General features: G+C 42.4%; 1 protein-coding gene across 2 annotated transcripts in view; it reads left to right on the top strand.

Moving 5' to 3' along the window:
* Nucleotides 1-23,201, top strand: part of LOC146752440 (obscurin-like) — a 35,430-nt gene that overhangs the window by 8,646 nt on the left and 3,583 nt on the right. The window contains exon 10 of one of the 2 annotated variants that reach the window (XM_085531903.1): nt 1,501-1,669. The exons of the other annotated variant lie outside the window; for it this stretch is intronic. The gene's annotated coding sequence lies outside the window, so the exon portion shown is untranslated. The remainder of the gene's footprint in view (nt 1-1,500; nt 1,670-23,201) is intronic. 2 annotated transcript variants of the gene reach the window in all.

Below are 23,201 nucleotides of genomic sequence, written 5' to 3' on the forward strand. Positions count from 1 at the left end.
TGTTTCCTTGAGCAGGATCAATTCTTAGTTTTCAGAAAATATGATGGATTAAAATCTTTTCCTTAAAATAATCTGGAAACTGAATGATTCTCCAGTGTGATGTGGATCTGGGCAGCCTGGTCTGGTGGTTGGTGGCCCCTTGACAGGGGGTTTAAAACTAGATGCTCTCTGAGGTCCTTTCCTACTCAGGCCACTCTATGATTCTGTGATCATTCTATGGTTCTATGATCTTGGTTGTTAGTGAGCCAAGAAAAGATGGCAATCTGAATTAGTCTATATTGAATATGTGTAATCCAAACTATATGCAGTTTATCAGATGAGATCCTACCAGCGCATGTATAATGGTATTGAACTTTCCAAGCCAACCAGCCAAATAAACAACAACAGACCCCAAAAGCCCAACAACCAGAAAACAAGAAATGTTCATATCCCAGTGTTTTTGTTAAGTTCAGTGCTCAAGCAAGCAGGAGGGAAGAGCTCCTTCCCCTCTACTCCACACTGGTGAGGCCGTATCTGAAGTAGTCTGCTTATGTCTTCTACTCCCCAGTACAAGAGAGACACAGAGCTGCTGCAGAGTCCACTGCAGGGCCACCAAGAAGATACAGAAGTTAGAGCAACTCTGCTATCAGGAGAGGCTGAGGGAGATAGGGGTGTCCAGCTGGAGAAGGGGAGGAAAGTTCAGATTTTGGAAACCACCACATCAGCTTTAACGGAGTGAACCAGTTCCAAAAGCTGTGTTCCAAAAGCACTGCTAAATAGCCCCTGTGACTCCTCGTGCTTACTACAATAAAAGAACAACACATGGGGTTGTTTAAACGTTGAGGCCAATGCATCCCATTCCTATGGGAGGTAGTGATATGTGGAGGAACTCAGTACAACAGGGTACCTTTGGAAAAGCATGTATAAAACATTAATTGCATCAATCAACAAAATGTATAAGTGAATAACTGTTCAAATCCATTTAGTGCATTTCTTACTTCTATCACGTTTTTAATTCTCATTATAATACCAATAGAAAAGAAGAAAAGCACTTTTTCAGCAGTCAGTTTACTACAAAAAGAAAATACTTCATTTAAAGCTTTTGCAGCTCCATCTTATCTGTTTCTTTCTCAAGGATTTGATCATGAATTATACATTCCAGCACAACATGAAATATTTAACTGATGCTCTTCAATTCCTTTTCAGCTTCCCAAACAAAGAAATGAGTTTGAGCACAGGAAAATTTGGGTATACAGCTGTGAATCCACTAACGTCCACAGTAGCTTTCCCCTGTTTAGTGTCCAGATCAATGGGACAGGAGCCTCAAAAGACTTCAGGTTGTCAGCACTGCTCTGTGTGCTGTAATTACAGGAGAAATGTGGATGGATTTTGCAAGTATGAATTTAGGCTTGATGCTCTGAAAATACTCCTGTAGATTTCTAAAGGCTAGGAGGGAAATATATGAGGAAAAAGGAGTGTAATGACTATTACTAATGCAGTGAAGCTATTCTCTTGTTCCAGAATTTCTTCATGCTGTCAGGAAGGTCACAGCACTGTAGTGGGACACCAAGCAGTCAGGGAGGCTACACTCTCAATGTCCTGGACTCCTTGCCCATACTGTGCTTCTACAATGCTAGTTAATCCCTAGTGCTGTGCTGAAGAGGTCTGACGTGAAGCAGAGATAATTCAGGTCAGGAGTTGTAAGTGATTGCATTCAATTTAATTTTAATAAGCGCGCATAAGATTATAACTGGATAGAAATAGAAGGTTGATACTATGTAGCTATATACAATATCATTAGCTCTGGCTGTCCAAAGTGTGGAACAGTTATTGATCAGCTGGTATTGCCTTTGAGGAAAAGGACAGAGATCTCTCCTAGATTTCATTTAAGGGCTGACCACTAAGGCAGCATCTCTTTCTGGAGATCGCTCCTTTGTGGCAAGACTCAACCTTTTCCATCTTGTCTGAAGGCCTCAGAGTTGATGAGTTTTTCCCATAGATAACATCTGATTATTTATTTACAACTGTTCTTGTGTTATTCCAACTGTACATTACTGTTCTTGTATTATTCTAACCATACATAACTATTCTTGCCTTATTCCAACTGTACATCTGACTGCACAGGGTTCAGTGTAAGTAATGCCCAGAAACCTGAACTTGAGGTACACTTGGGAATTCTCACTGAAATCCCAGCTGATTATTTTTTCCTCTGCAAGATTTCTTGGTATGTTCTTCTTCTTTTCATTCAGAGCCAGGAAGACTGAAGGAGCAAGCTCTTACCTTAGCTTTTGTTGACTTCCACATTTCTCCTCAGGTGGACCAGATTACAGTTAATGAAGAAAGTGACATTAAAACTTCCTCATAGCTTTCTCTGAACTAAATCCAAAGTGTATCTTGTGCAACAGTTGGCTTTACTTGACCTCTTTCTTCCTAACTATAGATATATTAAGAATGTGTCTGTTTGCATCTGCTTTCCAGCACATTTGTTTGTCTGGCTGTCAATACATTGCAGCTTAGATGGCTTGGAAGACATAAATTACATATTTTGCCAGAAATAACAAGAAAGAAAATAGAGTAGATGTTGGATTTCTAGAGTACTAGCAATAACATTTCAGGCAACATCTATCTGACACCTGAAAAATGGGGATGTACTAATAATTTGTGAAAGGCCATTAATCTGCTGTGCTTGCAGGCAGTGGATTTTTGTGGGTGCAGTGCAGCACATCCTCTATGTACCATCTGTTCCTCAGAACAGGTTCACTATAAAGTGAGATGAAGTTGTTCTGGCATGGTGTTTCAAATACAGATGCTCTCAGAGGCAGCTGGGTAGAGGAGGAGGTTCCTATCAGCAATTAATGGGTTACATTAATCTTAGAAGGTATTCTGTCTTTTATGTGTGGAAGGGGGGTGGGGGATCATGGACTACAGTCTATGAATATACTACTGAAGCAGTGCGTTTCTATATGAACTCGGAGGACATCAAGTCAGGCCTTGTTTTGAGTTATACTTTGGATGAGGTGATTGGGATAGTGCCTGATGTTATGAGTGTGTCATTCTCTGCAAATCTGTGGGTTCATTTCCAGGGGAAAGCTGAAAATCAAATGTAGCACCTCCTGATTGTGTACAGTGTAATGCTGACTTGTGCTGCATCTGTGTTTTCAGTAAGATAAATGCAATAGTTTTGCTGTTTGCTAGCTAGCATTTTAAAGATAATTCTGGATTTGGATACACCTTCTTTCAGATGTTCCATACAGAAATGCGCTAACAAATTTATTGAGCCATATCCAGTATAATTTGTTCAAATCTACTGACATGAGCGTAGCCATTCTCTTTCACTATTTTACTTACCTTCTACAGCAATTCTTCTTCTGTTAAAGAAAACGTATTCTTGTTGTTCTGGCTGTCTGTATGCATGGCAATTGCACTTCCTTCTGTTTTGGTTTGTTTGTTTGTTTTGCCCGAATGTCGCACATCTGAGAGCCTAATTGCAACAGTAAATCCTCTAACTAATGTGTTGTTTTTGTAATAACTCGTAGGCTTTCTGGTTGTAAATCTTTCCATTCCAAGGCAGTAATATTCCACAATACTCTTGGAAGTCTGTGAAACAGAGACTACCAAAACAGGTTTTAGTTTCTTGGCATAACTAAAGCGATGAGATACTTTTCTAGGTTTCCTCTAGCCTTCTAAATTGATTTCTTCTGCAGATAAAGGGTGGGGGCAGTAGAGAGTTGGTTTAAATTAAACTGGATGTGATTTCAGTGATTTGACAGTTACCTTTTGAATAACAGAATTACAGCCGGATGGCAAAATGCCTCTTGGTGGCATCGCAGCTGTGATTATCCAGCTAACATAGCTGTCTATCCGGGGGAGTTCACAACAATTTGCCCTTGAGCCGAGCCGGGGCCGCCCGGGCAATGCGCAGCAGTGCCAGCAGATGGCACTCGTGGAGCGCAGCAGCTCCGGAGCTTCTTGCAAAGGAGAAGAAAATTCCGTCGCTCTGTGCCGGGCTCAGGGCTGGGCTCGGTTCACCGCTGGGAGAGAGCCGGGGTTCTCAGACGGTGCCAATGGCGTTAGGCCGTGTATTTTAATATAGATCGTCTGGTTCTGGGCAGATCGTCTGCCTGGGCAATGCCTTATCAGGCCTTTCTGAGAGTTCATAACATAGTGTGAGCAACTGAACAGGCTGGTAGCCCTTCCAACCAGTGGTTTTATGGTTCTCTTTACTACCTTAAGGAAATAAGGAGAGAACTGTTAGACTTTCATAGGCTATAACTACAAATGCTTGGCTTTGTGTACTCTCTGCTTTGATCTCATTTTCTTAAAATTTGCTTAATTAATACAAGATTTGTAGAATTTAAGTTATGAAATATAATAGTATATGAAGTTTAAGAATATGATTTACCTACAATTTATTTTTTATTATGAGAATTTATGTTCTTTTCTTCCTAGAATAAACTTCAGGAAAAAAAAACATTTATATTAAATGTAGATTCATTACTAAGTAGAATGTTTACAAGCATTTAAGGTTCATGGAGGATACTGATGTGATGATCCACAATTTAAAACCTATGCACACAATGACACAGAAGCCAGTTATTCCTATAGATACGAAAATAAGGCATGTTCTCTGTATAATTCTGGCTCTGCTAAAATATGCACAGTGTTCCTGAGAATTTTCTATAAGTAATGCCTATGAGAGACAATTGATAATCCTCCAGAAACAGGCTTTAGCTGAAAATTACAGGACCATTAGGAGTGTAGAATCCTGTGTTGAAAGTAGACACATCGGTCTTGCTCTTTGTAGATTAGCATAGTGCCTTTTAAGTCAACCATTAATACCTTATTAAAATATTTACTACTGTTTTGCACACATACTTGAGAGCATTTGTGTCTTTCCAATAACCAGCATTGTTTCTTTATGGATTTCTGTGCACAACAGCATAGGTCTGTTTTAATCCTGTTTTATGGATACAGGAGTTCAAGCTCAGATAAATGGGGAAAACCACTTGGCAGAAATGGGGACTGTGGGTGGCCCTTCTGAACACCAGCTCAGTACCAGGTGCAGTGTAAGTGACCAAAGGCCAGTGAGCTTTAATCCAACAGTGCTATCATCAACCAAGCCACCTCTTTGCTGTGGGAGAACAACCATAAGGATGCAGTGTGACAGACACTCCCAAGCCTTTTGCAGGGGCTCTGGGAGTTAAAAGGGTCCTTTGAGCCCAGGAGATACTGTGCTATTCCCACTGTGCCCTTTCATAGACTTATAGAATCACAAGGTTGGAAAGGACCTACAAAATGATCTTTCCAGTGGGAAAAGCTGTCAAGTTGAAGGTTTAACTGGAGAGCTCTGTCTGTCTTGTAGTTACTGTCTCCAAGGAATGTTTCTTACACATCTCCAAGACAGCAAGGTGCTGGGGCAGCAAGGCAAGCAGGGAAGAGAATGATGAGCAACACTGTGGTAGTAGAAAGGTCTGAGTATACGGTGTGGGAGAACAGCTTGTCCACTCCAGCATGGTGAAATGCAATGTCCAGTTGTTCCCTGTCTGTGAATACAGAGTTGTAGTTGACTACATAAAGTCATTTAATTTCATGTCCCCGTCCCAGGAATGTAGCTGTTCTGTCTGTACAAAATGTCCTTAGGTATCAAGATGTATTTGTGTCCCCCAGCTTCTGTTTATGTTCAGAGCTCATTCCCTTTTGGTAATTTGATGTTGTCAACTGTGCTTTTATTTGTGAATAGCATGATTTTTGAGAACACCAAAGGTATTAAAGAACAAAGTTCATGTGGTTATTATATTATGCTCATTTTTAGGCTATGGCTATGTTGCAGAAAAAGTCACCCCCTTCCATAGACTTCAAAGCTGAGCACATGTTCTACAGAGAAGATGCAGGTGCCCAAGTAAAAACCATCTTGGAGGGATGGAAGGCTACCCTCAGGTGGGAGCCTGATGGCAGTGTGGATGTCTGCTGCCCAGGTCCTGACCTGCTTGTGCCAGTTGTTGCCCAGGGCAGAGCTGAGGGCAAGTGCAGTGCTGGTTGCCTGTGAAATACCACTGTTACTGGCAAATTTGCTGTAAGGTCACTCTTTCAAAGTACCCTTTTTTTCTTCCAAACATAAGCTCATGGATTATCAAGATATTTTGTTTAAGTATTCCTCTCTGTTTCTGTTTCTCCCTCAAAAAAACAAACAACAACAACAACAAAAAAACAGCCTTCCTAGAACCAAATTCAAAACAATCAAATGGAATTGTTGAGTAGAAGTATCTCTTCCTGATGCATTTTGATGATGTATTTGTAAGGGTTCAGATTTGTTAGCAACTTTCAGTGGTATCTTAAAACTCATTTCCTTCAAAATCATTGCTTCTCAGTTAGACATGGTCATTTGTGTTGGTTGATATTTTAATTATTTTTATTTTTTTGTTTGTTTGTTTAATCTTTCTCACAGATGCATGAGGCTAATACTAAATCTTGTAGAACAGAATATAGTAACAGCCATGGTATAGAGCAATGCAGATGGAGTCCTGTCTCATGTTGCTGAAAATTAATCATTTATGGCTACTACTACTTGAGACTTGCATGAGATTGCTGTGAGACAGGCCAAGAACATTGGTTCAGCAGCTTCTCTTGGCCTGTTAACCAGTGATAAGCATGACAGGCACACCAGAGGCAGCAGGTTTGGTTGCAGCCTGGAGCAGCTGGTGATCCGGCTGGTAGGAGCCCAGCTGTGCCAGGCAGGGGCTGGGTGGCATGGCCTGGGGCTGACTCCTCCTGACCTGTGCTGGGGTGGGAACAGGGACGGGAATAGTTCAAGGGAGAATTTTAATCTGCATAAAATAGGGACTATTTTAAGAATAAGAACCTGTGTTCATAATTTCATTCCCATGAGTGCCTCTTTGCTCATAAATATCTCCTATTTGCATGGAATTGTTTATTGTAATAGCTCTGGTGTTTAGAAGGTACAAATAACATTTCCACTGGGAATAAAGAAGTGTCTTCTCTGACATCTATAATATCTGCCTTGTCTACTTTTGAACTAAGGAGAAGTATTTTGAGAGTAATTTTTAAATAGTTTTCAACAGCTAATGGGAATTCAGGCTTTGATGTATGAGGGATCATCTCAGTGGTCCATTTGCAATATCAGCTTAGAAAAGATGATTCCCAGCACAGCACCCACCTCTGCTGTGGTGCAGCCCAGTCCCTTCCTCACACTTCTGGGGGCTGTGGCCTCTCCACTGGACCACTGGACTGTACGTGCTCTGTGCCCCCAGTGAGGGATAACTGTACTGAAAGGGGGAGGACAGAAACTCTGAGCCTTTGCTCAGCTGAATGGAGACTGCAGCAGCCTGTGCAGAAAGAAGGCAGTGTGCAGGAGTTGTATTTGTGTGCTGTGAGGTGGACCAGAAGTGTTGCTGGGCACTGTTCAGGGTTGATTTGCATCATGATACCAGCTATTTGGCAGTTAGCTTCAATGAACCATTTCTCTGCTGTTGTCTGTTGGTTTAAACTGCAATACTGAATGAAGAAATTGTCTAGTAAATTTATTTATTAGGCCTTTCAAAGCCTAATAACAAAATATGTCAGGCATTAATTTACCTGGAAAGATAATCAGAGACCTTTCATCTGGAGCAGGCAGTCTGGACAGTGTAAAGTTAATGGGTTATGAAACGAGAAGCTAAGAGGCTGCACAGCTTCAGTCTCTCTAAGGTCCTCTTTGCTGTGAGCAGCACAAGTATGCTGTGTGCCTCTAGAAACACTGCCCAGCCTTCCCCCCTCCTCCACCCCCCACAGCCAATGACAACTTCGGTGGCAGCAGAACTTTTGCTGGCCTGTACAAAGCGGGGGAATTTCCTGAGGTGCCTTTTAATCCACATGGCTCTGACATTTCTTGTCCAGTTTCTGAGCTGTGGGTCCCAGCTGGAGGAACACAGTGCAGTGTGAAGAAGAATTCAGGAGCTGGAGAGATGGGGGCATGGGGTGGCTACTAGGAGGTCAGGGTTCTTACTTCAGACGGGTGGGTGCAATGTCCATGCAGCCCCAAGCACATAGTGCCCATTGCACTGCATAGCCATGGGGTTCACTGACAGAGCACCAAGGAGCATAGCTGCTGAGATGCATGAAGGCATGCAGTCTCCTCACAGCAAGGTTAAGTGGCACTATGCTTTAGCTTCTTAACTTTACAGTCAGATTAGTGGCTCAGAGGCCCTTAGTGTTTGCTAGACAGAAGCAGAGATTTTTCAGGGCTGCTGTGTACCACACTGTATCCCTTAATGAGCAAAAGCTGCCTGAATCGTTTTGTATATGGGTCCTATCAGTTTAAATGCCACAAGAGTATCTCTGATGTCAGGATCATTGGATCCAGGACTTCTCCCTACAGCAACCCCAACTGCTCCAGCAGTGATATGCACTGTGTAGCCCCTGTTCTCCTGCCACCCCTATGTGTGGTGTCAGCCCCATCCCTGATAGCACCTCATGAGCCCAGATTGGCCATCACCTCCTGCCTCATCTGGGGCCTGTCCTCAGGGGAAGTGCTCTCACCCAGTGCCTTGCTAGGGATGCTCAGTGGTGCCATGACAATGGCTCTGGGCTTCAGTGCCAGCCTATTTAAGGAATGTATTATCTACTTTGGTAATTGGAAGTGTAATGTATTCACTCCCTGCACAGCACAGCTGATGGCTTCATTTGTCACATTTCTTTCTGTGGTTTACGCGGCTGTCACAGTGCAAATAAACCGATTACATTTCTTCAACATTGCTTTCACAAGGCTAGGCTGTGTGATGTGTAAATCAGTAAACAGAGGATGTCTGACTGCTCTCTTATCTTCTGTGGAGCCTCTTTTGATTAGTCTGGATACAGGAGCTAAAACAGGTGTGGAGGCTGTGAGTTGGGTGTGCTTTCTCTTGGAGGAAAAATAGCTGTGTAATGCTGTGGGTGTGCAGCATATGGGAAGAAGTGAAATATGTTGTGTTAAATGAGCCCTACTTCAGCTAGAGGAGATAGCCCAGTTCCAGCTGCTTCTTATGCCAAATCTAAAGGACACAAACATGACATTTTAAAATATGGAATATCTTAAAGAAACAGGAGCAAGATAATATAAAGTGAGGTAAAATAACATATAGATCAGGAACAACAATCCACAGGCCAGATGCAGCCCATGGAACATAGTATAACTATGGAGTTAGAGAAAAATTTCTGCTTTGTTCTGTGTGCTTATACCTCAGGAATGAGAGAAACACTCTGCCCAAGCGTTTGTTAGAAGCAGTGTATGACTGTGATGGAGCCTTCCATTAAGAGTGTTTCTGAAAATGTATTACCATCAGACCATTCTCTGTATTAAATCAATATTTAAACATTCTTTCTCCCTTCTCCAGAGAGTTTTCTCTATTTAAAAAACAAACAAACAAACAAAAACAAACAAACAAAAAAAACCAAAAAACACCAATGGGAAATTAGTTGATAGTGATCTTATTTTATATGTTCATTTTTCTGTATCTGCAGCACATCAGAGAGCATGTAATGGGCAGCTTTGCTTTCCATTAGCAGTCTGATGAACCGTGCTTGCCAGATGTGTTAGGTCTGGCCTGCAGGTGAGTCCTGCACCCAGTGGGACCAAGCAGTGAGTAGTGCATGGGCCAGGAGCTGTGCTTCTGTATGAAGTGTCTGCTCAGCCTTTCGCTTTGGAGTTACACTTTCTTTGTGGACGTTATTTCACCTTCACTGAAAGGTACACTGAAAGTAGTGATAGCTCTGCAGATATCATTGGAGTTAAAGCTTGAGACAGCTCTGCTGAGTTCAGTAAAAGCTGATCTATAATATTGAGAGGGGTATGTCACTTTCCTGCACTGCTCACAGTGCTTTTCTTTGATTACTGCTAAGACTCCTGGCTCCATTGTCCATTAGCTGACATGTTTGTTTCCTCCCATTTGTACTCTCACTTTGCTGAAGTCTGATCACTTTCTGCAAGCAGATGAACTTCTGAATACAGAGGTCTGATGAGATTTGAGCAGAATGATCTCAGAAACTGTTGCAATCAGAAATGTAAAAATTCTTTCTGCTCAATAAAATCTCATGGATATTGCCTAAAATCCTATAAAACCTGTGAGATTAAAAATGGGACTTCTCTGGCCTCTTCCCCTCTCTTGTAACCAGACTGGTCTGGGTGTGCCAGATCTGACTGCTGGTTCTCATGAGGATCTCAGATACCCCAACTCAGTCTCTTTTCACAGAATCACGGAATGACCCGGGTTGGAAGGGACCTCAAGGTTCATGAAGCTCCAACCCCCCTGCCTGGCAGGGCCACCAAACTTCCACATTTACTAGATCAGGTTGCCCAGGACCCCGTCCAAGCTGGCCTTGAACACCTCCAAGGACGGGGCATCCACAACCACCCTGGGCAGCCTGTTCCAGGACCTCACCACTCTCCTAGTAAAGAACTTCCCCCTAACATCCAACCTGAATCTTCCCTCTTTTTCAACTTAAAACCATTTTCCCTTGTCCTGCTATTAGTGGTCCTTTCAAAGAGTTTACTCCCCTCCTGGTTACAGGTTCCCTTCAGGTATTGAAAGGCTGCAATGAGGTCACCCCGCAGCCTTCTCTTCTCCAGGCTGAACAAACTCCCTCAGCCTGTCCTCATAGGGGAAGTGCTCCAGCCCCCTGATCATCTTCGTGGCCCTCCTCTGGACCCTTTCCAAAATCTCCATGTCTTTCTTGTACTGAGGGCTCCACACCTGGACACAATACTCCAGATGGGGCCTCACAAGAGCAGAGTAGAGAGGGACGATCACCTCCCTATCCCTGCTGACCACCCTTCTCCTGATGGAGCCCAGGATACCATTTGCTTTCCAAGCTGCCAGAGCGCACTGCTGGCTCATGTTGAGTCTCTTGTCCATCAGGACCCCCAGGTCCTTCTCTGCCGAGCTGCTCTCAAGGACCACTCCTCCCAGCCTGTACAGGTGCCTGGGGTTCTTCTGGCCCTAGTGCAAAACGTTGCACTTTGCTGTGTTGAACCTCATTAGGTTCACCCGGGCCCACCTTTCAAGTCTGTCAAGGTCCCTCCAAATGGCATCCCTTCCTTCCTCCATGTCAACCGTACCACTCAGCTTGGTGTCTTTTGTGCTAATCCTGTACAGTCCATCTTTTTCTACTTGACTACCTGCCTCTGCATCCTGCCTGCATAGAGCATTGCTCTTGAGCACACAGTTCACGCTATAGAAGAGAGCTAGGTTCAGCTTGTGGGATTTGATGAATGCAGTCTGGAGAGATGCTGCAGTGCTTTCACGTGGCTCCTTGTGACTCTCCTTCTCTTCTCCAGCTGCCAAGGAAGCAATGAGTGGAGAGAGGAGTCCTAGAGTGCCTTGGCCCCCTGCTGGGTGCGAATTCCAGAAGGTGGGGATTGTTCCTCTTCCTTGTGCTCTTTGCTTACTTGTACCTCAGCATTCAGAACTTGAAGTGCCCCTCCCAGCAGATGAGGGGCGGTGCTACTCTGGCTGTGGGACTGTCTGCAGGGTTAGCAGGCTCCAGTGAAGTGCTGGGGTGTGTGAAGTTCTCTCAGTGAAAAAAATCAGCCTTCTGCACTTTTGTGCTGAATATTAACCATGTTTCTGATCACCATAGTTCTGAATCCTACATCTTGTCTCAAAATAAGAAAGCAACAAGTTATTGTTTAAACCGAAGTAAGTAAATAAAATAGAAGCTCTTGCTATGGAAAGAACACTTTTGTTCATTCTCCATAATGCATCTTTTCCTGCTAAGATTAAAAGGGTTTTATGTATCTTCTTCACTTTTCCTTGTGAATTGCCTTTCTCAGGGTCACAAGCTATTTACATATGTATATATATGGGAGGAGGGAAGCACCACTTGTTCTCCAGACATTCACTCTCTTCTCTCATTCCAGGAAATCTCAGCCATTCTTTGCATTTTAGGAACAACACCAGATTTCCAGGAATATTGCAGTGAGTAAAGAGTTTCTTACCTCCATAGACTTTGAGGGCACTGGGTTGCCTATGGTCCTGCTCAGCCAGTATCCCATGCACTGGGTTGTTTTCTGTGACTTGGTTCTCCTTTTTGGAATCATAGAATCCTTAGAGTTGGAAAGGATTTTTGAAGGCCATCTAGTTCAACCCCCCCTGCAGTGAATGAGGAAATCCACAGCTAGATCAGGTTTCCCAGGGCTGTCTCCAGGGATGGGACATTTCCTATCCAGATCCTCTCATTTCCAGCCCCGAGGATTACTGCTCTGAGGCTGCACATCCCACTCATCTACCCATGTGGTATTTCTTCTGGCACATCACTTCGGGTTTTCCCTGAACCTGTGTCCTAAGTATGGTTCTCCTACCCCATGGACTCTGGGCATTGCTCTGTGTGCTCACATCCCAAGTGCTGTGTCTGCACATGCCCCAGAGCCCCCGCTGCTCCTGGGCTCCCCTCCAGTGACAGGACAGTGGGGACTTGACTTTGCCATGGATGTGACTGCATCTCACAGGAAGAAGTCCATTCATGCTCCTGTCATGTACAGTGCTAAATAAATTTGGGAGTTGCTCAATAGCTCAACAGAATGACAGCCTTTTTCCTTAAAGATAGATATTGCCTTTAATCAGGTGCTCACTTGCTTTGCTTGAGTAAGCCAAACTCATTCCAAGAACAAAAGGGCTGCCATTGCAATAGCCTGGCTTTTCAATTTCAAACTATCTGCAGATTACAGAATAAATGAAATATTCAGTATACACAAATACTATACAGAATGATATGATACAGACCATTTCATTTTCTTTCATCCTTTTCTAGCTTACTGGCTTTTATGTAATGGGTAGACCTACATCAAAAGCCACGCTCAAGTAAGAACAAACAAATACTTAAAGCACACATTACACATGGCATTCCTAAGCCTTCTGTAAATGATACAGAGTTATTCTTTGAAGAACAGAGAGGCAGTCTAATAAACTTCTCTATGAGACCAGACCATGACACGGTGACAGAGAGGCATTTTTGAGTGCTTGGCATATGTAAGATACCAGCTGCCCTTGGGGGAGCATGTGTATTTGACAACAGAAATAAGGGCAGTCTTTGCTGCTAGGACCCTAGGACACAGTGCAACGTTCATCTTCCAACTCTTTTTAACCGTATCTGTCTCTCCTTCAGTAAGGAGATGTGAGCTCCATCTCAGGCAGCACCGCACTGCCAACTTGTCAAGCAATCTCTCATGGTCCTCTTGTAGTATCCCTTACACCTGGGACATGTATTCAGTCTCTGAGGGACTACTTCATTGACTGTCTGTCTCTGCCTGAACATCTTTTCTGCCTGTCAGGGTGCTGGCAGTCTGGGGTATTTCCTGCTGTGACCATGAGATCCTGCTCATCTCCAGGTGGGGGCATATCACTGCAGTCTGACTGCGACCCACTTGCTCTGTGGGTCAGGAGCCAGACATGTATTTAGAGCAGTGTTTGGGAAAGACAGAAGCTCTGGTCAGAAGTGCTATGGGGGACAATACCAGGCCGACTCTCTGAGTATGGGATATACCCTGCAGCTGGAAAACTGACATTCATCCAGAAGGAAAACATCTGAGCAGTTTGCCCAGCCTGTGACACTGGAGGAATGTACACTGCTCAGTGCCTTTGGGACTCAAATGTGATCCATACTGAGTCTGACCAGTGGCTCATCGTGTTGACGCAGAAGCTCTTCTGTTCATATCTTCTGGCTCATTAAGTCCAGACAGTCACTGACTGCAGCCGTAACCCTTCTCTACTTTCATTCCTGTGGGAATCTCTTAGTCAAACATAAAATTTCAGCATTATACAACCAAACTTCATTGTTAGTAAGGCCTGTACAGTAATGCTTATGTTTTCTTAAAATATATGTATGAGTTCTCCCTTATATACACTCATTCCAGTCATTTATAGTTACTATTAATGATTCAGCATTTTTCTGTGGTTTCAGGTTTTCCATGCCACCCATGCTATTTGCCAAACTAAAGTCACTGCTACTTTTTGCACCAGAGACTATGCTACATATCCTGTGGCCAGCCCGCACTGCCATTTAGACCACCTGCTCCCAGTCTGTTCTAGAAGTTTCCCACAATGTCACAATTGCCAATATGAGAAGGATCTCTCTTACAGCACAGCAAAAACTTCAGAGTTTTTATTACAATATTTCAAATGTGAAACAAATCTCTCCAAGTGGGAAGTGACCTCATCCCCTGATCTGAGTCCCCTCTCCCTTGGCACATGGTGGTTCCCTGGGGCATGTCCTTGCCACCAAAGTTCAGCCGATCTTTCTGTATCTCCAGAGACTGTCCCAAAACTACTCATTGCACATTAGTATCAGCTCTCCTTCCAGCATCAAAGTGCAGATGAATCAGCCGGGCTCTTCCTAGGAACTCCCATCTCTCTTCTCACTTCTTAACCAAGTTGAATTTTAGTTCTGATCATGCTTCAGTGTCCACAAAAACGTGATGAAATATCGTTAAGCTGTCTGAAATTGAGTTTTATTTTGCTTTCAGAGGGTACTTTGGAAAATTTTTCTTTATCTTTGTCAGCCTTTGTAAGTAGTTGAATGACAGCTTTACCTGTCTCCTGTGATGCCTTGCAATGTGACATGCTCCCTGTGAAGTGCTTTTCTCAGAACTATTATCCTGTATGGTACAAATCACACACTTTATGCCCAGCACCTCCTCCTACTCATGCCATTTTCTCTTAATGCTAGCAGGTCAGACTGTGTCCTGGATGTTATACCTTGTCTGTTGTGTTCCTTCCACCCAAGATATCTGTTCTCATCTCTGATTCCAGGACCTCAGGTCCATTCTCCCTTGTTCCTGATCATCTGTCCAAAGCACAGCCATTTCTGTGTTTCTTACAGCCTGCATCCCCTCTTTAAATGTTGGGCAACAATATCCATCATCCATTCAGCTGATGTCCTCAGGAAATAATCATACATCTGTGGCCACTTCACATCATTTACCTTCTAACTTTCTAGATATCATTGCTAAATTCTCACTAATTCATTTCTTCTACCTTTGTGTAAAAGTGAACATACATATTACGGCATCTCCCTGCTCTTTTCCGTCCTTTCCCCACCATTAATTTCATTTCCCTCAAGCCCAGAGGGAAATGCTGGAAGGATGCACCTTCCTGTGAATGTGCCCATGACTCTCCTAAAGCTTGCCTTGTACCAGTCTCAAGTCCTTCATTTCTTTCCTTTTCTCATTGCATCCTTACATTACTCCCTTAAGAGGGTCCTGGTCACCCAAGTCTCCACATTATGTCTTCACATTTCATCAGTCTTCTTTGATCTGTGCTAGCTGGCATCTAGCATTGTCAGTCCTTTCTGGTTTACTTCTTGTAGTCAGTCCTCCTCTTTTTTGGCTATGACATCTAATGGGTCACCCAGTCTGCTCTGATTTATGGTATCTCTCTCCATAAAAGGTTGTGGAAGTGGCACATAACTCCATAAGTAATCCCATTCATCAGAGCAGAGTCAGAATAATCACCTATTTATCTCCTATTCAATAGACTTGCTACAGCACACATTATGAATTCATTTAAACTGATGCACAGTGTCCCATTATGCACTAATGGTGATGAGAAACATGACAAAACAAATGCCATTTTAAAATTGGGAAATGAATCTGTTCAGCAAGATGTATAACTATGGCTACTCATGAATTCTTACTCTTGCAGTCTTCTGCAGCACACACCTTGTTGTCTCCTCATACCTGAGCTGTACCCTGCTATGATGCTTCTGGCAGAATCAAATCCCCCCCTGCCATGGCTACCAACACATGTTGAGGCTGCATGACTCCTGCATTCCTACAGCCCACCCCTCAGCACAGCCCCTGTGCAGAGCTCCCACTGTTGCAGTGCTTCTCTCATGACTCTGTAGCACCAGCACAGCCTGAGTCCTTGGTGCTGGGGCTGGGAATTGCCCAATGACTGTGGCCATGCTGAGCGCCCTGACTGTGCTGCACTGCACCATGCAGTCCTGGTATGGCTCTGAATGTTCTTCAGGTCTCTCCCCTGTTCTTATCTTCAGGAGGATGGACTTTGTAGGGCTGTTAAATCTTCCTCTGGCACACCTTTGAAGCCATTACTTCTCATCCTATCACTAGTTAGCTGCTTCTGCTGAATAGTTTTCCTAAGGCAGTGGTTCGGCTCTGTAATGTAGTGCTGCAACCTTCTGTAGAAACAGCCCAAAGGATCCCAGCCATGTGTATGACTGCCCAAGAAGCTGATGTCTGGAGCGGTAGGATGAGTCCAGGAGCTTGTGGAAATCCTTGCCTTGCCATGGAGCCATATGTTTGAAGACTTTGATCACAGCTTTGCGGGGAAAAAAAAAGCACACTGGGAGATGATGGCGAAAAGATTTCTTCAGAAAAAGAAGCATGTGTAGAACAACCCCTCCTCTCATTATGTTGCTGATGCTCTGGGTGCCCCTGTTCATGCCGAATTGTTCTGGAGGTCAGCCCTGGATAGGAGTGTGTCAGAGGCCAGCAGACCCAGCACTGCTCAGGGGGTTCAAGCCTCTGCCAACCTGGTACAGATAGTGGGGCTGCTAGAATGGGGCATGTGTGATCCCCCTTTCCCCACCCTTCTCAACCCCCCCCCCCCCCCAAGCCATGTCTAGGCTGTAGGAACAGCAGTGGAGTTGTTGTTGTACCTGTAATGATAGTTCTGACCCTGGATGTCCCACCGCTCACTGGCTGCAGCATCTCCTCTTCAAACTTCTGACTTCTAAGGGCTTTGGTTCATGTGGAAACTTCTCTCAGAGGTCTTGATGAGGAGCAAGTTGGATGCAGTCCCAGAATAGCACCACTAACAAAAGCTCTCACAAACAGCCAACCAAAATGCATCCTGAAGTGAGATCACAGAAATGATGCAAAGCAATCAGATGAGAGACATGGCCATAAAGAGCTGTTAGATTTTTAGAACAGAGCTTCCCTTTGCCTCAGAATAGCAAGAGGATTGCTTTACATGTGCATGTGGCCTTGTAAAATTCCAGTATCTGGGAGCTGTGTGTGTTTAAAACTGCACGAGCAATACAAGGCGCAGTGCCAGCTTTCAGCTGCATTAAATCAACAGGTGGGTGTGCAGTGCAGGGCCTCCCCAACTGGAACCACCTCCTTAGAGCCTGTCCTGAGCTGCTGTGTCTCCACCTGGAGCCCAGGGCAGGATCCTGTGCTCAGCCCTGCTCAGGAGGACTGTCCCCTTTGTTCATAGTACTTTGTCACAAAGCCCAGTGACCCATCCAAGCCCTCGTCCTCCAGCCCAGCACACTGTCTGTGTGATACAGACGTGCTCCTCGTGGCCATTCACAGAGGTTTGCTCCAAGTCCTCAGCTCCAAATGCAAATAAACAATTATAAGTCATCAATATGTCTGATATCATGGAATTCTTGGCTGGCAACAGCTATTCTGTGTTGTATAATTGAAAGAAATGCAATGGAGTGTTATTTAATAGGTAATCAATCAGTGCTGTACTTGTACACCTGAGCTAATCAATTACTGCAGGAATGCCAGTGCTGGCCACCTGCTGGGAAACCACCTGTGTACATCAGGGCACCAAAATGCTCCCCTGCTTGTTGTGGGTTCATTAACAAAATTTCATGAAGAAATCTTATGTTCATAGATGCCAGTCATCTAATAAATGTTGTAGAGTTGTTTCTCAATCTAAGCTTTTTAATTTTTATTATTCCATAGAAAGTCTGAAAATGTAATAAAAACAGTTTAATAATTCTAAACAAACAAATGAACAAACAAACAAACAAACAAAAAACCTAAAATGGTAATTCAATGTTCCTGACTTGCTTTAAAAAGATCCCAGATTTAAGAAGTAATTAAAAAGTGCAGGAGAAAAAAATACATCCTAGAAAGCCCATCTGTGCTTTGCAAAGTGGCCTCGTTGGTTCTGGGCTGTGTCCTTCAGCCCTGTGCTTTGGGTGCTGGGTGCCTGCCCAGAAGGTGTTCTACAGTCCACTACCTGCATCTCATCATGTGCATCCCACCTGAGCACTGGGATTCTACAGCCCTCTGTATTGCTATTTTATTTATAAAATGTTACCAATAAAGCCAGAAGCTTCAAACAGATTAGATTCATTCATCCAGCCTTCACACAACGTTGAATTACTCACACAAACCAGGCTGTCTGAGGCAACGACAACAATGTTTTCACAAATTGTTTAATTAGACAACTTCTGGGCAATTTCTTCCAATGGTTTCACTTCCCCTGCCCACAGATATTCTGGTGCTCACCACATCTGTCATAACAACCCTTCCTGGATGCTGGAGTTTTGGGGCCAAGCCCAAATTTTTTATTTATTTTTATTTTTATTTTTTGCTTTGAAGGACAAAAAGAAGCATAAACAGCAAAGAACCTTCTTTATTTTTTCCTTTTTTTTTTCCCCCTTTTTCTTTTTCTTTTCCTTTTCTTTTTTTTCTTTTCCTTTTTTTTTTTCTTTTTCTTTTTTTTTCTTTTTCTTTTTCTTTTTCTTTTTCTTTTTCTTTTTCTTTTTCTTTTTCTTTTTCTTTTTCTTTTTCTTTTTTTCCTTTTTTCTTTTTCTTTTTCTTTTTCTTTTTCTTTTTCTTTTTCTTTTCCTTTCTCTTTTTCTTCTTCCTTTTCTTTTTCTTTTTCTTTTTATTTTTCCTTTTCTTTTTCTTTTTCTTTTTCTTTTTCTTTTTCTTTTTCTTTTTCTTTTTCTTTTTCTTTTTCTTTTTCTTTTTCTTTTTCTTTTTCTTTTCTTTTTCCTTTTTTTTTCTTTTCCTTTTTTTTTTCTTTTCCTTTTTTTCCTTTTCTTTTTCTTCTTCTTTTTTTAAGGAACAAATTATCATCATTTTGTTTGCTTAGCTGAGAACTCAACCAAGGTCTGGCGGGCAGCTCTGAGGGCACTGCAGGGGACTCCAGGCTCAGCTTCATCACCCCAGGCTCAACCAGAAATCCAAGGTCCCTCCTGCAGCCACAGCCATGAGTCACTGATGTCTTATGCAAGAAAATTCCTCTTCCCATTTTAAACTATGGATGAGAATTTCATCAGAGGGAAGCAGCTTCGGAACAGACGTTCTCACAAACTCATTCTTTGGCTCTATCTGTTTCCAATGAGGCTTTACAATCTGCCCTTCCAATAGTATTCCCATCTTGTTTGGTGGCTTTTATCCAAGTTGGTTAATAATTTCTGTTATCGTCCTTCGAGCCTGAACAATTTTAGCTCCTCCAAATCCCTTGTTGTTCCTTATTAAGACACTAGCTACTACTGGAGAAAGATGACTGATTGCAATAGCTGTAGGCAGAACTCATGCTGATTAACAAATCACTTGAAAATAATATGCTTTTTAGCCATTAGAGTTATTAATAGTATGTTTGCTCCCTTTCTTGGGGCATTTAATGCTCAAGGAATTAGCCAATCTGGAGAGTAAATCTTTTAGTTCATAGTGGACACCAAACTCAATCTGTCTAGCTGGAATGGGACTATACACTCATTTTCTTTTCAAGACTCCACAGAATTTGACATTTTAGTAGAAACTTAATAGCTTGCAGTAATTTTTTTTACTACCTGCAGCAAGATTAGCTGCTAAGATAAGGAGCTGATGGAGCTGGTGAGTGACAGGGCACGTTCACCTCATTTAAAATATGCATAGGGGAAGGGAAACACTTTGGTACAGAAGTGCTGCTGCTGCTTCCCAGGCATCCAACGACCCTCAAAAGACACTGCCGTCGCACTGAACCTTGCCTATGGGAGCCTAGTCAGAGAGACAGCAGGTGTTTCTAAATGAAATCTCCATGCTGCCTGATTTTAATGGGTCCTTTACTTTGTAAAACCAAGAATTATTAATTAATATTTATACTTTGTTTACGAGTTAATGGGTAACTGGCTTGGGTAAGATCCCTGGATGATCTATCAGTTCACACTGGGAGTAACTGTCATGCAGAACAAGCAATGCTATTAATCAACACAAAGCAGAAGATCACATGGAGGATATTCTTTCTTGCTCTCTTTTTCAGTTTTTTGTCTCCCTCTTTGTTCTCTCCCTCTGTGCACTGTATCATAGAGTGATGGGTAAGACTGTATTTCAGCCTCTCTTGAAGAATGGTTTTGTGGTAAGGAGCCCAACAGCCTCTGGTGTCAGTGCTGCTCAACAACCAAAGTTAGTTAATGTGTAGGAAGAAAACAAGTACCTCTGGCATAGGTGTGGTCTCGCAGTGCAGAGCAATGTTCACAATAAAATGGCTGTCTGGGATAGAATGGGACTGTTCCCATATGATGAAACAAATATAGGTCTAACCTGGCATAAAAGTCTACAGCAATTAAACAAGTGGCTGTTCATTTTGGTCTTTTAAAGAATTTCATCGTATCCTGACGCTGTAAGCCTTACCAGGAAACTCAGTATGTGAAAACGGAGGAGTAATGCTTGATTTGATTTGATTTGACTTGATTTGATTTTTTTTTTATACTGATTACTGTGAATATCACTATGCATTTGAAATACCTATATTTGAATTGCATTAATCTGCAGAGTGTTTCTGAATCTTTTTAAAAATCTAGCAGTAAAATAATGTCTGCTTGGCATTTAATAATGGCAGATACAACAATAAATATTCACTTAGGATGACTGTTTTTTGCACTGTTCTGTCCATCAAAATATGAACAGAAAATGTGTCCCATTAGTGCAGAAAATGTCTGGAAAAGATACTCCCTGATTAAGGCAGATGTGTCTGCTGATGGTTTGATTTGGAACATGGATTGCTACAAATGAGTCACATTCCTGGGAAGGGGATTTAACGCTCAACAGGTTCAGGCTCCAGGCTTTCCTCTGGCTCAGTCTCACTGCTCTCTTTCTGCTTCACACTTCTTTCGTACACAACAATTCAGTTGTCCCTTATTAAGAGTGCTCCCTCTGTCAGTTCTTCCTCAAGTGCATAACCTTGCTACGCCCAATCATATTAAAGAGTGACTGAAATGGCTTTGCTTTCCATCACAAAAACAGCTGCTACATCAGTTGTAAAATCCTGTCATTTATCTTTTCCCATTTCTATCATCTTATTCAATGCATGAGACAGACACAAATGCTCTGTATTATAGATATTAATAAACCTCCAAATTCTGTGCTATTTCCATGCTGGTTAAACATGGAGTAATCCTTAAATGGAAAAATAAAGCAAGATAAATGCAACCAAAACTCAGAAAGCCAAGGTATACAGCTTTTGTCTATGTACAAGCAAATCTTCATCCAAATGGCTTAAAGGAAATAATGGTGATATGCACATTCCATGCAATCATCATAAAAAAGAAACTGTACAACAGAGCATTTGTCAGAAATCACTGTGAGTAAATGACGACTTTCAGGAAAATCAGAAACATTCTTTGCTATAGTGACTGTCTAAAACTGAGGAATAGAATGAGATGAAATGAAGCAAACCAAGAGATCTCCAATGGAAGTTTTAAAACATTACAGCTAAAAGCAGAAGCTGAAATAATAAAATGAAACTGGTCAAACCCTAGAATTAGAGATTATGTGATAGAAACACATTTTGTTAGATTGTGGGTGACATGCAAGCCTGATTTCTTTTAGTTCTATTATAAGAAACATCACTGGATTCAAAATATCTTGGTGTGGTTTTCAATCATACTTCCATTTTACAGATAGATTTTCAGTTCAATACTCATGGTGTCCTTTGAGAAACGAGCAACTACATAGCTGATGTATACATATTTAGTATGCACATGGCAATCAATTCTGGAGGGGCTGGAATTACATGATCTTGAAAGGTCCCTCCAGACAACTGTTCTGTGATTCTATGATATATTCTAAGTATACAAATACACAATAATTAAATGTTTATATAACATGTGTAATATATACGTATATTTAAGAACAGCAAATCACACACAAAAAAAATGTTAGACAAATTTTGGAAGAATGCAATTCCAGTCCTCTGCTCAGATGTGGCCAGCCTGGAGGTTTGCTTCCACTGCAGACCTGGGCCAGTCCAGCTCCGACTCTGACTGGGGATGGAGAACCCACAGCTTCCTTGGTCTCCAGCAGAGTGCCTGGCCATCCTCTCGCCAATAGCGTCATCTTGTGCCTGCTCAAAATGTACCTCACTTCAGCTGTGCCCTCTGTCTCTTCTATGTCCTTCCATGTCCATCTGCCAAGGGCCTGGCATCCCAGAGGGCAACTGGATAGAGGAATAAAATACCCATTCTACACCTCTCACCCAGCTGCCAATACTCATTCACGCAGCATTGCTTCACTCCACCCATTGCCCATCATGCCTTGGTCTCTAAGTGCTACAAATTAGGAGGTTTTTGAAAATGCACAAGGGCATAGATGTTGAAAATATGTACCATCGCTTGGCTAGCAGAGCTCCAGTTAAGCCTTTTGTGTGTTTCTGTAATACACAGATTTTGTAAGGTAAAGGACAATTTGCACTTTCCCTAATAGCTTACTGGTAGTTTGTGTTCATGGCTAACACACACCACAAAGATCTCTCCAGCTGCTTGTCATATCTTTGCAGGCATTGTTTAAAGGATGAACTGTACTGAATAAGTTTCATTCTGCATACATTATTCATCAAAAAAATATTACTTCCATGAACTGCGATTAGTACAGTTGCTGTCCATAGACTTCAGTGTATTTTGCCATGAATTTTTCTATAGCTTTTCAAAGAATACACAGTTCCAGGGTTCTTTTTCTCTGTGCCTTTTTTAAACTTCCTTCAACAATCACTTGTAGCTGGTGATATGTTTCCATTGAAAACCATATTGTGATACAAAGCAGTGTGACAGCTGCAATTTTACACAACATGAAATATCAGCTGAGGAAATTACAAAGAGCATTTCCCTGAAACCACGATTTCAAGAACAAATCAATTACCTCAGTGAAGCTGCTGCTCAGAAATTAAACAACCCTGATTATCCTCAAGTAAAGTTCAGATCTGAGGAACTCACGCTGAGGCCCACTTGGAGTTAGCAGAAAATCTTTATTCTAGGGTAATTGCAAGGAAGGAAGGTTGCGATCCCACACATGTTGATAAGGAAAACCATTATTTATTACAGCTGTTTGTCTTGCTCCAATTCATAGGAAGGAGAGGAGGTTCTTTGATATATGTATACCTGACATGAGATTAAGAAACAAAGAGTTCAAATGGTGGTCCAACCAGCTTATTACAAATCTTAATCAGGGAGATGGGGAAGGGGAGGACTGGCAACTATTATGAATTAGGGTGATGGGGAAGGGAAAGTGG

Source organism: Coturnix japonica, unplaced genomic scaffold (genome assembly GCF_054131305.1).
Source record: "Coturnix japonica strain WE unplaced genomic scaffold, WE-NBRP24 Scf045, whole genome shotgun sequence".
Taxonomy (NCBI): domain Eukaryota; kingdom Metazoa; phylum Chordata; class Aves; order Galliformes; family Phasianidae; genus Coturnix; species Coturnix japonica.